Below are 17,350 nucleotides of genomic sequence, written 5' to 3'. Positions count from 1 at the left end.
ATTGCCAACATAAATAAAAAATGTAAATGAAATTTTACTGACTCTGTGTGACCTTTTAGACTCGGGTGCATGTGATAATGCCTTTGTTTTGGCTGTGATAATGCCTTGAAATGGGGTCGTATTTACCGTGTTAATGAACGCGCCCCTCTTGTCGTATTCACAACCTTGTAGGTGGAAAGTTTCTGAAAGCTCCGAGTTGTGAAGTGTTTGCTGACGTCAGAAATGGCGGAGGCCATGGTAGTTCATTTTTCGGTGGATGATAAGTGAATATGTTGTAATTTTGTCATTTTTTTATAATATGTCCGAGAAAAATGTTGATATTCCCAACGGCCTCATCTTTTTCCTCTGTCATTATGCCTTTACATTTCCTGCATTATGTTACCCACTTGGTAGCTTGCTATATTGTTAGCCTCTGTGGCTTCTAGACGCCGACAGTAACGTTGATATTGCCGTTGCTTAGCAGACTGGGCTTTTTCGGGAGGGGGCTTAAAGAGACAGGCGCTAAGACAAAGCGTTTCAGACAGAGGGTGAATAAAGGTTCAGAAAAAATAAAAAATAGAGTGTTTTTTGAACATTAAAGCATGTAAACATGTTCTAGTAGAAACCCAAATACAATTATGAACCTGAAAATGAGCGTGATATGTCCCCTTTAAGTTTAAATAACGTGGAAGCTTTCATCTGTTTCCTCTGCACCGAGCTGCCAAGCACCGAGTAAAACATAACGATAATCGTTACAGGTTGCGGCTCTTTTATTCCTAAACATGATGGACTATGCTTTGACACCCCCTTCCAATCAAAAGGAGGGGAAACAGAGCAAAGAAAGATGAAGTAAAGAGCGGAGCGGACCAATCACCTCTGCCTGAAGGGTTTTGAAAGTAATTGAAGCTGAAACACAATCACGATGCAGCGTCGTGTCAGGGTGTCACAGGAGGCAGCTAATTGGGGGCAACCCCTCGTACACCGCGCGGTGATTTGGAGCGAGATGGCATTAGAGGGGTAGAACAAGTTTAATTGGGTGTGTTGAATAACTTGATAACTTTTGAGGTTTCTGTTCATTCATGTGATCTCTACATTTCTGGTTATCCACCAAGAATAATGGGCTAATTCTTCTGAGGAAAGAGGAAGAGCACTCACATAAAGGTGATGCAACAAGGATGTCCATAATTGGCCGCAAATCAAAGCATCTCTTTTATATTTGCACCTGCTTTTTTTTTTTTTTTTTAATAGAATAGGCTGTGATGTCTCCGTCTTTGAAGAGAAGCCTTATTTTCCATTTGAAGCATCGAGTTGTAACTGGATTTGTGACAAACAGGATCACAACAAAAGGCTTGCTGCAAAGCAGATTGCAAATTAGCTCACTGAACAAAAGATCTAAAGAAAATGATTAAAACTAGTTTTTGTTTACTCTGATCTTGAAACACGTCTTCATTTGTAATGTTGTTCATGATAATTACAGTTTTCATATACACTAGTTGGAGGAAACGCTTGAAAGCTGGGCATTTAATTGCACGGTAAAGCACAAAAGTAGTGGTAATATTTCAGAATGCTTTGTCAGCTCCACCAGTGACATTTTATTATCAACTGTGGTTTTTCCCTGGTGTATAGCATTTGGTGTAGAAACCTGTCTAGATGTATTGTACATCTTGTACAGAGTATGAGGGGAAATTACTTTCTATGACGTGACGGTGTCTTCCTCCACAACTGTCAAACCTGGAAAGTAAAACCAATTCACAGGAAAGGAAATATTCTCACACATTTCCCAAAAGAACTGAGAGAGAGAGAGAGAGAGAGAGAGAGAGAGAGAGAGAAAGAGAGAGAGAAAGAGAAGAGAGAGAGAGAGAGGAAACGCTGGTTTCCATAGCAATTGTCGGCACTGTCACATGGTTACCTAGGAACTAGTCCTATGATGCTGTGCAATTTATTTGTTTATGTTTGGCAAGTCTCCAGCTGTCGCTTACACAGAACAAAAGCCATATCTTTCCATTTCATTTGTGACAGATAAAGAGCTGTCAGTGAGATCTGAAAGGTCAGAGTTTGAGAGATGTCAAGTGTGACACGAGGGACGAAAAACTCCTGCTTATCTTGCATAATTTGTCTGAGTACCATGAGTGCATCTTAACATGTAGAAAACGCTGGGTCGTATGCAGGTCAAGAGGACCTCACACAGGCAACTCTGAATCTCCGTTTGGTGCGGCCTGATCAATGCTCAGTGTATCATGAGTGTATCATGTGGTCATATACTTAATGAAGATTAAATGCAAAAGCCGCAGGTAATTTATGTAAATATGAATCACTCTTCAAAGCCTTAGTTTCACCTTTGATAAAGACAACCTAATTCTACATTTGTCTAAAAGCATGGTCCGATTTTTGCCCCCCATAATTTGATTACCAGAGTGGAGGAAATATATATTAGAAGCAGCTGGACTACAATAATCACATTACATAATAGGCTATCTGAACCTCTGATTAATTATTGATACTGAACTAAACCCAGAGTAATGACATTTCTGATAACTTTTGGCAAAATGCATGATTGCTCAGAAACATAAATAATAAAATACATTTTAAAGGAACGGTGGGCAATATTTCAGAGATCTATTAACCGAAATGGAATATAATATTAATAACTATGTTTTCATTAGAGTATAATCAACTGAAACTAAGAGTTGTTGTGTTTTCGTTAGCTTGGAATGAGCCCTGGACAAACCAAACACTGGCTCTAGAGAGAGACTTTCATGTTTTTACATTACCTGAAGGCCACCGTAGCTCTCCGACACGCTTGTGAAACTGAGGTAACATGAGCTGGAGAGTGCAAAACCGTGGTACCGCCAGCCACCGTCTGACTTCTGTTGCTCCTAAAGTAGTGTTATAGTAAGGATGGCCTCTGAGCGAGACAAACGGCGTTACCACGGTGTTGCACACGGTGGCTCACATTACTGCAGTCTTGGAAAGGGAGGAGTGAGCGGAGGGGTATTTAGTTTGGTTGCAATCTGCAACCACACCACCAAATGCCACCAATTCCTACACACTGTACCTTTAACTGTAAGATTGTAGATGAAAACACACTTAAAACTAATTTTACATGAGGTCTACTGACATTGGTTATGATAATGTATCAGATTATAATGACTTATAATGAATATAGAAAGCAGTAACCCCGATGCAACCGAATGTGACCAAAATGCATTATCAAGCTAGAATAATTAAATGGATTGTATTGCAATAGGGCTGCAACTAACTATTATTTTCATTGTCCATTATTTTCTCGATTAATCGATTAGTTGTTTGGTCTATAAAATGTCAGAAAATGGTTTCCCAGAGCCCAAGAAGACGTCCACAAATGTGTTGTTTTGTCCACAACTCAAAGATATTCAGTTTACTGTCATAGAGGAGGAAAGAAACCAGAACATATTCACATTTAAGAAGCTGGAATCAAGGAATTTGGAATAATACTCAAAATGATTAATCGATTATCAAAATAGTTGGCTATTAATTTAATAGTTGACAACTAATCCATTAATCGTTGCAGCTCAATATTGCAATACAACTTTAGGAAGTACTCTTGACCTTGGTGCAGTTTTCTACAGTTAAATATCTACTGTTTTGTGAATGAGAGCTACAGTTTTGAAGGTAGAAATGTCGACCAAATCACAGCTACAAGTACGGACGGTGTGAGAAAGTCAGAATATTAAGTTTGCTTGCATGACAGCAAGAATGTACGAGAGAGAGTTCACGGGGTGACAAGAGGCTCTGAGCTCATCTGCCTAATGAAAAGACTGACTTGATTAAACCCCTCACCCCTGTGACTGCCTAACACCCACCCTGCTTCTAATCAGAGATCACTGCAATTACGCTTCTCTACGGGGTGGTAAAACAGGACTGTTTCTTTCACTTTAGAAAGACAGTCTCAATCACAGGAGACTATTGAGCACAAACTCTTTCAGGATGCAGCAATCATCATCAAGAACTCCAACACCTAATTGATTAATATCTTTAAAATGCATCTATTAATTGTTTATCACTTGGCACAGAAAACAAACTGACTCATGTTTAAAGATTTAAAATGTATGTTCCTCTACTTCACAGTCTATTTTCTCCTCTCATTCACCGTCTCATATCCTGTTACAGAGTGCCCTCTGCTGGTCTAGCAAGCACACCGCACCGTGACCAGACTACTGTGGAAAACAAGGTAAGGCTTCCATGTACATAGAAGTGACTAAAAATGCATACATGCACGGTCTGCAGGACAGATAATAATGCACACAGTGCACTTTAATACACTGAGATATTTTTTAATTCTGCACACCACAAACAGCTCTACTCTGCACCTTTACAGACTGGTTTTACTGTATTCTACCAATAATGAACAGCTTTATTCTGCACTTTAGTCTATTTTTAAAAAACTCTCTACCTCAGTTCTCATCCCGCATTATTTTTATATCTGGTATATTTTTTATACTTTGTACTTTGTACTATTAACTTGTGCCTTTTTACTAACATGTTTTGCACTGTGGAACTGTGATGCTGGAAACTTGAATTTCCCCTCGGGATCAATAAAGTTATTCTCTATCTAACTGTCAAACTATTCTAAAAGTTATAGGATTTATTTGACAGCATATCAGTCTCCCTTAGCGACCGTATAGAATTAGAATTAATCATTGTCATTGCAGAGTACAACAAACTTAAATAATAAGCGTGACATGCATGCACATATATAGTAATAAAAATAGAGTAGATTAAGAAAATGTATTGTAGATAATGATTATAAATATATATTATATACTGTATGTTCTAGATGAAACATTATCTGCTTCTAGAACTTTTGCTTTCACTTTGAACAAGAAATAGGTCCCCTTAGAGACCGTCAAAAATTGCCATTGCTGACTATATTTCAAGTCGTCAAGGGCGGGTATTGGGTTAAGTTTTCAACCAGCAATAATCACGCCTCAGATAGACTTCATAGGCTACGATACTGCCACTGCGCAAAGATAACAATTATCTGTTATCACCACATTAGTGTCTCCTGTCAGCACACCTCTCTGTCATGGTTTTAACAGGGGTGTGGCTTAAAAAAATGCATACATGCACCAGAAATCTACTTTATATATAATGTACAGTATATACATAAATAACTCTCACAAGTAGAGTGAGGACAGACAAATGCTGGAGCTTTATCAATATATATTTATATTTTTAAAAAGCATCTAAAATGTTAACTCCCAACAGCTGTCAAACATTAAATTCAACAGTGAAGTAAACCACTATTGTTCTACAAGGGACTGCAGACTCCACTAAAACTATACAGAACGAGAACAAATGTCAACTATGGAGACCCAAAGTAATACTAATAAAGTGTGATAAATGATCACCACAAATAAATAAAGATTCAATGTACAAACAATTCTGCATATTATTGTAAAAATGTATTTATTAAAAACACAACATTTTTTTCTAGTATTAACCCCTTATGAGCCAATACTTTGATGTCTATCAATCAAAGATAACAGTAGTAAACTAGAGCTTTGTAGGCAAATGTATAAAATAGAAAGTGTAATACACTCAGGAGTGAAGTATATTTCAAGCACCTCAAATAAATCTTAAGGAATAACTTCAAAACACTTCACTTACTTTATACGAACTTGGGATAAATAGAACAGAATTCCTTTATTGTCATTGCAGAGTACAACATACTTAAATAATAAGTGTGACATGCATGCACATATATATAGTGATACAAATAGAGTGGATTAAGAAAATGTATTGTGGAAAATTATTATAATTATATTATATACTGTATGTTCTAGATGAAATATTATGTGCTTCTGGAACTTATTGGTTTCACTTTGAAAAAATTGCCATTGCCGACTATGTTTCAAGTCGTCAATGACGGGGTATTGGGTAAAGTTTTCAACCAGCAATAATCACGCCTCGGATAAACCTCATAGGCTACGATACTGCCACTGAGCAAAGCTGGCACACATCTGTAAACATCAGGTTACTGTCTCCTGTCAGCCCACCTCTCTGTCATGGTGTTAACAGCATTGGGTGAGGCTTGAAGTACACCAGTTTATAACAAAACATTATAATTATGTAGAAATATAAACCAATGTATCTCCAGAGAAAAAAACAAGGATACTTTACAAATGTATCTCCATATATAGACACAATAAATACAGAAGATAAATGATAAATAATAGAAAACACAGACATGTCCTGATTTATAATCCTATAATTTGTGGTACAAAACTTGAAGGAACTTGTAATCAATAACAATAACACCATGAATAAACAATCCAACATAAAACTCGCCTCATAATAAAGTTAAATAAATAAAATACACATCAGTTGAGAGAGGTTATAAACGGAAATGACGTAGCCTTCGGTCCGTCTTTGTTTACGGTCCCCCCTCAACTCAGTTAAACTAGGAACAAAGAGTAAAGAAGCAAAGAGATGAATCTCCCGCCGCTGCCGCCTTTTTGGACTGAAAACGCTTATTATATTTGTATTATTTTATTGTTCAACATAGGCCATGTCAGTAAAATATGACAAAATCGTATAAATACTTTTGTTTTACTTTTTATTCGGACGTTTCAGTGACGTACGGTGGTGGTGTAGTTCTGCTGCTCTTTCACTTCTTGGACAGATAAACGTTCTCTGATAGAAAGACGAATGTTTATAAGACCATGGCATTTTTAATATAAAACGAATGTCAGTCTCGTTTTTAAGAGCAGAGAAAGAACATGTAGAGACAACAGAACAAACCGAAACTAAACCTCACGACTACAATGCCCCAAAATAAAACACTCATAAGACCCCTAACCATTACACTGAAATACAGAATACAGACAAAACTGCACTCACTCCAGGAACAAACTCACATTCAAGAACTTGATTTTGATACATATAAAATCCGTTTCATTCAGCTTTTTCAGAAACCAACATAGCTCAGTTCAAAATGTTGTTTCACAACAAAACTCCTCATCTCTCCTCTGACATCAGATGATTTTCTGCCACTTACACTTCATAGTGTTCAAACACAGAGAGAGAGACTGAGGTCTCATCTGTCACTGGATTTAAATCAATGCCTCTCACTGCAGTAAAATGCAGAACAAATAAAACAGTGTCCAGATCCTAACATCTGTCATTAAAGGAAATTATAAAAATAAGATGCGTCATCTGATTCATCTAAAAATTAGACTTTTACAGAGAAATGTGTAGCTTTGTGTAGTACAACTTTTGTGCGTTATGATCTATTTAGATACAGCACACTGTACTGTTTGTTCACATGTAATCTTCACTCCGTCTCAGGAGGTACATAGTTCAGTAATTCGGTTTTATTTTAAACAGTTTATCAGTCTCCAGAGAGACCTTCAAAAATTGCCATTTCCGACTATATTTCAAGTCGTCATGACGGGGTATTGGGTAAAGTTTTCAACTAGCAATAATCACGCCTCGGATAAACCTCATAGGCTACGATACTGCCACTGCGCAAAGCTGACGAGGAGGAGCTCCAGCTGGGGAAGTGTATCAGATCCTCACCCCTCTCTGTCACGGTTCAACATGCTGCTGAATGACTGAAACAAGTCAGGCTGTATACAGACTTTAAATAGTGTTGTTTGGTAACAACAGTCCATTTAATTGTACTTATATGTGGTTAAAGTGTTACTATAATGCTATTGTTTATATGGGAGAATAAACGTTATGTATCTTGCCAGGTCAGCTGGTGATCTGTAGGTATAAAGGGACAGGTATAGCAGCTGATGTGATGTTTTATGGTGTATGTGTTTTTAAGAGCAGAGACAACATGTAGAGATAACAGAACAAACCGAAACTAAACATAATAGTATTACGACTAGAATGCCCCAAAATAAAACTCATAAAACCCCTAATCATTACACTGAAATACACAATACAGATAAAAGTGCACCCACTCTTAAAAAAACTTACATTCAAGAACATGTCTATTTAGATACAGCACAATGAACTGACTGGTCACATGAAACAGTCACTCTGTCTCAGTGAGAATTTAGCTGAGTCACTTAGATTCATTATTAACAGTGAAATCAGTCTCCGGAGAGACCGTCAAAAATTGCCATCGCCGACTATATTTCAAGTCGTCAATGACGGGGTATTGGGTAAAGTTTTCAACCAGCAATAATCACGCCTCGGATAAACCTCATAGGCTACGATACTGCCACTGCGCAAAGCTGACGAGGAGGAGCTCCAGCTGGGGAAGTGTATCAGATCCTCACTCCTCTCTGTCACGGTTCAACTGAATGACTGAAACAAATCAGGCTGTATACAGACTTTAAATAGTGTTGTTTGGTAACAACAGTCCATTTAATTGTACTTATATGTGGTTAAAGTGTTACTACCATGCTATTGTTTATATGGGAGAATAAACGTTATTTATCTGCCAGGTCAGCTGGTGATCTGTAGGTATAAAGGGACAGGTATAGCAGCTGATGTGATGTTTTATGGTGTATGTGTTTTTAAGAGCAGAGAAAACATGTAGAGATAACAGAACAAACCGAACTAAACATATTAGTATCACGACTACAATGCCCTAAAATATGGATAAATAAGATGCATTACTCACGAAACAATTCCAGTTTATTATACATGTATGTTATATACTCATAATATACTTACTAGAAAATAAGCATTATATTATATATTATATAGATATAAATGGATTACATGGTAATATATAATTTTTTCATTGTTTATAGTCATTCCCAACAGCCTTTACTGGCGCAAAATACAGTACATCACAGATTACATGGTTAAGATCATATCTGCCTGTTTTACACTCTTTGACCACCAGGTGGTTTCGTGCACATGAAGCCTAGAGAAATGAAAACTTTTCGAACCAATTTGCTGGAAAGCTTCATGAAGCTTCAACTCTCCATCACTAGTTTTTAAGAGCAGAGAAAACATGTAAAGACAACAGAACAAACCAAACTAAACATAATAGTATCACGACTACAATGCCCCAAAATAAAACACTCACAAGACCTGTTATTACACCGAAATACATAATACAGATACAAGTGCACTCACTCCTGGAATAAACTCACATTCAAGAACTTGATTTTGATACATATAAAATCCGTTTAATTCAGCTTTTTCAAAAACCAACATAGCTCAGTTCAAAATGTTGTTTCACAACAAAACTCCTCATCTCTCCTCTGACATCAGATGATTTTCTGCCACTTACACTTCATAGTGTTCAAACACAGAGAGAGAGACTGAGGTCTCATCTGTCACTGGATTTAAATCAATGCCTCTCACTGCAGTAAAATGCAGAACAAATAAAACAGTGTCCAGATCCTAACATCTGTCATTAAAGGAAATTATAAAAATAAGATGCGTCATCTGATTCATCTAAAAATTAGACTTTTACAGAGAAATGTGTATCTTTGTGTAGTACAACTTTTGTGCTTTGTGATCACATGTAATCTTCACTTCGTCTCAGGAGGTACATAGTTCAGTTATTCGGTTTTATTTTAAACAGTTTATCAGTCTCCAGAGAGACCTTCAAAAATTGCCATTTCCGACTATATTTCAAGTCGTCAAGGCGGGGTATTGGGTAAAGTTTTCAACTAGCAATAATCACGCCTCGGATAAACCTCATAGGCTACGATACTGCCACTGCGCAAAGCTGACGAGGAGGAGCTTCAGCTGGGGAAGTGTATCAGATCCTCACCCCTCTCTGTCACGGTTCAACATGCTGCTGAATGACTGAAACAAATCAGGCTGTATACAGACTTTAAATAGTGTTGTTTGGTAACAACAGTCCATTTAATTGTACTTATATGTGGTTAAAGTGTTACTATAATGCTATTGTTTATATGGGAGAATAAACGTTATTTATCTGGCAGGTCAGCTGGTGATCTGTAGGTATAAAGGGACAGGTATAGCAGCTGATGTGATGTTTTATGGTGTATGTGTTTTTAAGAGCAGAGACAACATGTAGAGATAACAGAACAAACCGAAACTAAACATAATAGTATCACAACTACAATGCCCCCAAAATAAAACTCATAAAACCCCTAATCATTACACTGAAATACACAATACAGATAAAAGTGCACCCACTCTTAAAAAAACTTACATTCAAGAACATGTCTATTTAGATACAGCACAATGAACTGGCTGGTCACATGAAACAGTCACTCTGTCTCAGTGAGAGTTCAGTTCATTCAGTTAGTTTCGTTTTTAACAGAGAAATCAGTCTCCGGAGAGACCGTCAAAAATTGCCATCGCCGACTATATTTCAAGTCGTCAATGACGGGGTATTGGGTAAAGTTTTCAACCAGCAATAATCACGCCTCGGATAAACCTCATAGGCTACGATACTGCCACTGCGCAAAGCTAACGATAGAGGGCTACAGCTGGGGAAGTCTATCAGATCCTCACCCCTCTCTGTTACGGTTCAACATGCTGCAATGGCTGCATACAGATTTTAAATAGTGTTGTTTGGTAAAACAAGTCCGTTTAATTGCACTTATATGTGGTTAAAGTGTTACTACCATGCTATTGTTTATATAGGAGAATAAACGTTATTATGTGTCGGGTCAGCTGGGGATTCTGGGTGTGTCTTGCATACTTAGTGATTGTAGGAGGGACTTACTATATCCGTGTTTCGGGTCCACAGACGGGGCTGGATGAGACTAAAGATACTTTACTGAGAAGGTTCAAAATAAGTAGTTATCATACTTGAAGTCGCCAGAGTAGCACATCTTTATTTCGGCCTGATAATGCTTCATAGAACCGTTCAAAAATACAGAATCACCTCGTATACTTCCTGTATAAAACGCTATACACACACGTTTAAATATAAGATAAAACTTTATTTATCCCCAGGGAAATTGTTGTGCAGCAGCTGCAGTACAAAGTGGCAAATATACAGTGTGCAAATAAAACAAAATATAAACAATAAAGATCATAATAAGTAAGGTAGATACACCCATACATAAAAATAAGTATATAAATTAAGAGGGGATTTGTAGAACAATAAGTGAAAACAAAGAATAAGATAGATAGATAGATAGATAGATATAAAGAATATATTAGAATACACTATATATACTACATTAATACAACTATCTTAGAAAATATAAAATATGAACATAGAATAACAATAATATATATATATATATATATATATATATATATGTGCGTTATTGTTATTCTATGTTCATATTTATATAAACAATAAAGATTATCAGTAAGGTAGGTACATCCATACATAAAAATAAGTATATAAATTAAGAGGGGATTTGTAGAACAATAAGTGAAAACAAAGAATAAGATAGATAGATAGATTGATAGATATAAAGAATATATTAGAATACACTATATATACTACATTAATACAACTAGTTTAGAAAATATAAAATATGAACATAGAATAACAATAACACACACATATATATATGTGTGTGTTATTGTTATTCTATGTTTATATTTATATATAAATATATATAATTAAAATTATATATATATACACACATTAGCAAAGTGTACAAGTTACAATTTTACTTTAAAATTAAGTTAAATTAAATGAGGCAGTAAAACAATGTGCAAATTCCACATGTGGCAGATTATAAAAGCATTACAAACATAGGAGTACACATTAATCTGCTAGTAACAAAGATCGTATATATTGTCAAGAAGTGAAAGTCAGTTGTTCGTTCCATTGTAACGTCAGCGCCTAAAAGTGCCTTACAAAAGTAAAAACAAAATTAGTTATATTCTATTGTGATACTCTACCGAAAATGACCTGTGTCAAACGAGTGAATCTTATTAATAAAATCAGAACATTCAGTCCAACATGGCGACAATTACAGTGAGCATGAGAGCTTCGTTCTTTTTCATAATTCTTTCATTTTGAACAGTATAGTCAGTCTCCTTAGAGACCGTCAAAAATTGCCATTGCCGACTATATTTCAAGTCGTCAAGGCGGGGTATTGGGTAAAGTTTTCAACTAGCAATAATCGCGCCTCGGATAAACCTCATAGGCTACGATACTGCCACTGCGCAAAGCTGATTATTTCTGAGCAGAGAGAGGGCACTTACTCTGCGACATACGGTGTTCAGTTACGGTGCTTCAGTCTTAAATATAGACAATCAATCTGCCATCTGAGCACAATAAAAGACGACACACATTTTATCAACACAACCTGCAGCTTTCTGTAGTTTACTAGTTTTAAGTTTAAATATATTTTATATATTTATAGTTATTGCCGTGGCGCAATGCATCATGGGATAGAATCTAACCCATACACTCATTATAATGTTAACCCCGCTCCTAACGGACACTTTTCGTTCATTTTAAAAGGCATATAAGCTGTAATATTGCATACATATATATATTAAGCATGTAAGTAACACTAAAGTGTGTATTTTAATATATTTGAAGGAAAATGCAACTGTAGTTGGCGAGTCTACGGTGGCTCGTCTGACCGGATTTCAAAACGCGAATTCCTGTTTGGGAGTACTGACTCGGGTAAAAACGAAGTGTTTCAGTGTTACAACAGAAAACAGAGATTGCTCTGTAAATATATATTAAGTATGGTGTAAATTCATGCTTTTTACTTCTTTATTAACAGCATTTCAAACGACTTAGAGAACAGCTTCCTGCTCATCATGGCTCCTCGACGAGGCTCTGCTGCTGAAACACCACCAGATGTCGACATAGACCCTGAGGGTAAAACCTGCTCTATTATCCCCGTGAGGGCCAGTTGATTTATAAACAACCAAATGTGTAATATAAACTACTTCCAGACAAAATATACAACGCTACACATTTTTTTTTTTAACAATATATTTATTGAGTTTTTTTCACCCCTTTTCCTCCCACAAACGACGTAAGATAATTGCATGAATAAACTTAGCATATATGATAACAAAATAACAGTAGTCACAATTGTAATAAATACAAATTTATATATATATATATATATATATATATATATATACATTTAAAAAAAGAAGAAACAAAAGGAGGAAGTAAAAAAATAATAGAAAAGGAAGAAAGAACATATATATTCATATATACATATACAAATGCATACATACACATATAAATAAGTAAAAACAAATAAAGAGAGAGAATTACAGAAGTAATATTAGTAGAAGAGATAGACAAGCTATATACGTGCAGTGTATTCTCTTAAACGGTCTGACCATGGACAACACCATTAAGAGAAGTACTAGTATGTAAAAATTTACAAAGTCACCCCAGCATTTATCAAAGAGCCATGGTTTCTTTTTGAGATTAAACATAATCTTTTCTGAAGGTAAATATGATGAGAGCTCTTTAAGCCAAAAATATACACTAGGGGGCTCCTCATCTTTCCAGCGAATGGCTATACATTTACTAGCCGCGATTAGGGCTAGTCTGATAAAGCTAATATTGCCCCTCAGATTGACTGGTAAAACTGAGTGGTCCCCCAGTAGTGTCAGTCTCGGGTTGTTGGGATTTCCGACTGCACAATCCTTTAAATGATGTCCAGGATAGATCTCCAGTATTGCTCCAGGCATCTGCATGTCCAGAACATATGTACGTTACACATCTTATATACATCTTAAAACATTGTGTTAATGAAGTACCAAAGTTAACGTTGCACACATCCGGGGTATTTACCACCTTCAGCAGAATGCTTATGTAACTTTGGGATAATTACCGTTAACTGACACGATTAATCACCTTCAGATACCTTTAGAATTATCATAACCCAGCCAACGTGGTTATGTGGGCCCCACATGGGTTATGCTGGGGGTACCTGGGTACCAAGTTGGTATGAGGCCAAAATGGGCATCTTATCTGGGGCCCACTTTGATCAACTAAGTTGGTCCCACAACTAGTTGGTTTATTTTACCCAGATTGGGCCCATATAACACCCAGTGTACTCCTGCATGAAACCCACAAGGGGCAATTGGCACGGGGCCATTATGGAACCCATGGACAATCCCATATAGGGCCCATTTTTCAGCCCATTTACTACCCACATGGGCCCCACATACAAATGTTGGCTGGGAAGAGATAATGAAGCAGCAAAAAATTAAGCTTTTTTGAATGTAGTCTGGTGCTACCTTGCCATACTAGCTTCCCTCACCTTAACAAGTTCAAGATTGAACTTTTCTCACCTGCTCGCTGCTTTAGCTTCCATAAAAAGTCTGTTGAAGAACTTTTAAGAAGAAAAACTCGTCTCCAAAGAGTCCAAAACACAAAGTGATTAATCCATACAGGGGCGTTCAGGGTGATAAGTAACCTCACCTTGTCAGTACCTGTTAGAGAGATGTTTCACGGTGATGCTGAGGTTGTGTAACGGGAATGAAAAATGTCCGGACCGGAAATTGATTAAACGCGTCGACTCTTCGTTTTCACACTGGTGCTATTATTCGGGCTCTGTAATGGATTGCCTTTCATAATATATTGCTTAAACAAATTCCATGTTTGCAGAAGCCCATTAATTTTAACTAGGCCGGAGACGACTTTAGACTGTCAACCATGGAAGCATATGTCTTTGAATATTTAATATCCCTGAGAAAGATTTAAAGAGGTAAACTGCACCGTATACTTAGCAGTCGTGACTCCTGCTTTTTTGCCAATTATTTACCTGTTAACGGTTGTCGTATTCCTTCTTTTTCCCCTTCATCTTCTCATTTCAATATTTAACATTTTTATTAAAGGTTACAGAGCCATATGTTTCAGAGACGCAAGAAAAAAAAGACAAAATAAACACCTATAATCCTGCCCAGATTAACAAACACAGTTTGGATCTAGGGATTAACTGTAAAGTTTTAATGGGTATAATAAATTAATTTAAAAATAATGAGACATTAAAGCAGCAGTGGATAGAATTGGAGCAAAAATAATTTAAAAAAAGTTATTTTTATAAAACTATATCCTGAAAGTAGTACATGAGACAGGTAATCTGAAAAAAAATCATATGCCTCTGTCCTCTGGTGTCCTCCGGTGCTCCTAATAGAGTGCTACAGGAATGAGTCATAAAACCCTTAAATGAGTTAGCATTTTAACACATTCCAGTTCCCTCGTCTGCAAGTCAATGGGTTTTTTGATTGGGTTTTTAGTTAGATGCCTGAAATAAGGTCTGTGGTTAACACAAATTTAAGAGATTATAACGTTTTGTTTGTAATAAATTCTCCACTTGTGAATTTTGAAGCCTGTATATGTCTTTAAAAAGGCGGTTGCTAACAAGTGGCTAAATGAGACTACTTAAACGTCATCACGCCGACCCGTCCTCCTTTACAGCCTCGTTGTGTATACTCACTCTCATGCAACCGGGGTGTAGTTGGTTTACAGCTAAACATTAGCTTTGGCGACTGCATTCACACTTCAAAAATCATAAAGTGGTGTTCATTTGTGGTGATTATCTTGCTGAACAAAATGTGTAAGTATCATAAATTTTTCCTAACTTCCTGTTTGGCCTACAAAAATACACCATCCCTGAAGCTCTTCATGGCATCTGTAAGATTTTACAAACCGGAGGAAAACAACCAATCTTACCGTCTCTGAGCAGCTGTCAATCACTCGCAAACTCCGATCAAACGGTCAAATTAGACAGCGCTGATCAAATGATAATCAATACTCTGTTACTGTAATGCCTATTTCTCTCCTCAAATGTTTTCAGAAACATCTTGTAGTGTACTGTTTAGCTGTAAAATGAGAAAGTTTGTGACCCGGCAGCCATGTTGAGATCTGTTGAAGAATTAACAAGCACCGCCCACCAGCTAAACCGTGCACTACAAGATGTTTATAGTAGGAACGCTCTCTCTCTGTAATGATCTGTGATTGGCCAAAGTCTGCAGAGGTCTAGTTTTCTCTCAGAACACTTGAATTACAATATGCTGAAAGGTTACCATGTAATTTTTGCCCAATGATGCCAAAAACATTCTGCCTACTTCCACTTTAATGGATATAATAACTCAGTAATAGTAACAGATGCTAGACCTTTCATTAAACAAAAAATAATAAGACATTTATGAGTTCTAAATCCTCTAGGAGCCAACCACCAGGAGAAATGCTAATGCTTACATGGGGGATGTCTGATACTGTACGTGTACTCTGATCCGGCCATAAGCCCTCAGTAATGGTATGCACTATGCACATTGTGCGTTTCCGGTATGACACAAACTGTAATTTCGCTGTGTGGATATTAGAAGCCCTTTCACTTGTTGTGGAGCTTCAGTGGGATAATGCAGGTGCTTTTGGGTGCTCAGCAGATAAGCATTGACATGCCAGGTGTTAAAGCTGCCTGGGCTGACAAATTAGACAGGGATTTGCTCCTGCCAGAATGTCAGGCCAATGAGGTTCATAGAGGTAGGCTTGGATCACTGTCAGGGACAGGTAAGTACGCAGATAAGGGGATTACACCGTGTTTGCGCCAAGTAATCTCATATGAATCCTGCCAGCCTCTGTTTCATCCTCACCTGGAAAGCCCAAATTTCTCTTTTCTCAACCTGTGAAACACGTCACACGAACACGAGTTAAATTCACAAGATGATCCCTTTAACCTGGCTTAAAACGCATTTGAGGGCACATGGTCATTTAACAACTGTGACAGTAATAATCTCCTCTAATTCTCAGAGGCACCTGATTACTTTTTTGTATTAGTATTTTCTCCTTTATCACCAGCTCTGCCCAGTCGAGCGGTGTGTGTGGTTCTGTAATCACCTGGGCCGCGCCATAAATTAGAACTGGTTTGGTGGTCCCTCACTGCAAGGCTTAGACTTGACCTGTTGAACAAATAGGACTTTGTGAGAGCGGTTGAAGTCCCTTTGGGCCGTGGCTCTCCCCGCTGGTTGGCTGAGAGATGAAAATAGAGTGAAACAGATGGCTTAGCTGTTTCCGCCGTTCAGCACAGGCTGCTGGGCGGCCCACATAATACCATCCCATCCAAAAGGGACTCAGTGGGCTGCCCGTAGTCTTCAACATGCTGAGAGCTATTTTCCTCCTGAACCATCAATCACAGGGCTCAAAAAAAGAGATAAAAAATCAATGTCATACTTGGATCCCAATCTAACTCATCTTACACCATGTGGAGCGGCTCATAGTAGGTTAAGTAAGACTGCTTTGGTTTGGGGGAAATGTAAGCTTGTCAGTAAAGTCTGTAGACTGTGTTGGTGCCAACTGGCTGATCCAGCTTAGACCACACAGTGCAGCTTTCTCGCTATAATCACACATTCACAGTCCTTGTCAAGGACACACAACCTCTTACTGATATTACTGACTCTATAGGGATATGATGCACGCTTTTGTGTAAAAGTACGTGCAAGCAAGGAGGTATTTGTTTACCTACACATGAGTGTCGTTGGC

General features: G+C 37.4%; 1 protein-coding gene, 6 non-coding genes and 1 pseudogene across 8 annotated transcripts in view; 1 reads left to right on the top strand and 7 right to left on the bottom strand.

The window, feature by feature from the left end:
- Nucleotides 1-17,350, top strand: part of plxnb2b (plexin b2b) — a 294,038-nt gene that overhangs the window by 117,239 nt on the left and 159,449 nt on the right. For both annotated transcript variants that reach the window (XM_037767568.1, XM_037767567.1), the window contains exons 2-3: nt 4,129-4,189; nt 12,618-12,715. The gene's annotated coding sequence lies outside the window, so the exon portion shown is untranslated. The remainder of the gene's footprint in view (nt 1-4,128; nt 4,190-12,617; nt 12,716-17,350) is intronic.
- Nucleotides 4,850-4,990, bottom strand: LOC119487720. The gene has a single exon (XR_005206773.1). It is a non-coding gene; the product is annotated as a U4 spliceosomal RNA (small nuclear RNA).
- LOC119487721 lies at nt 5,817-5,972 on the bottom strand (annotated as a pseudogene).
- On the bottom strand, nt 7,356-7,496 carry LOC119487717. Its single transcript, XR_005206770.1, has one exon. It is a non-coding gene; the product is annotated as a U4 spliceosomal RNA (small nuclear RNA).
- On the bottom strand, nt 8,068-8,209 carry LOC119487719. Its single transcript, XR_005206772.1, has one exon. It is a non-coding gene; the product is annotated as a U4 spliceosomal RNA (small nuclear RNA).
- LOC119487716 lies at nt 9,526-9,666 on the bottom strand. The gene has a single exon (XR_005206769.1). It is a non-coding gene; the product is annotated as a U4 spliceosomal RNA (small nuclear RNA).
- Nucleotides 10,238-10,379, bottom strand: LOC119487718. The gene has a single exon (XR_005206771.1). It is a non-coding gene; the product is annotated as a U4 spliceosomal RNA (small nuclear RNA).
- Nucleotides 11,913-12,053, bottom strand: LOC119487715. Its single transcript, XR_005206768.1, has one exon. It is a non-coding gene; the product is annotated as a U4 spliceosomal RNA (small nuclear RNA).

This window comes from Sebastes umbrosus, chromosome 4 (genome assembly GCF_015220745.1).
Source record: "Sebastes umbrosus isolate fSebUmb1 chromosome 4, fSebUmb1.pri, whole genome shotgun sequence".
NCBI lineage: Eukaryota > Metazoa > Chordata > Actinopteri > Perciformes > Sebastidae > Sebastes > Sebastes umbrosus.
The sequence above is the reverse complement of the archived record's forward strand: the minus strand, read 5'-3'. Positions and strand labels throughout refer to the sequence as shown.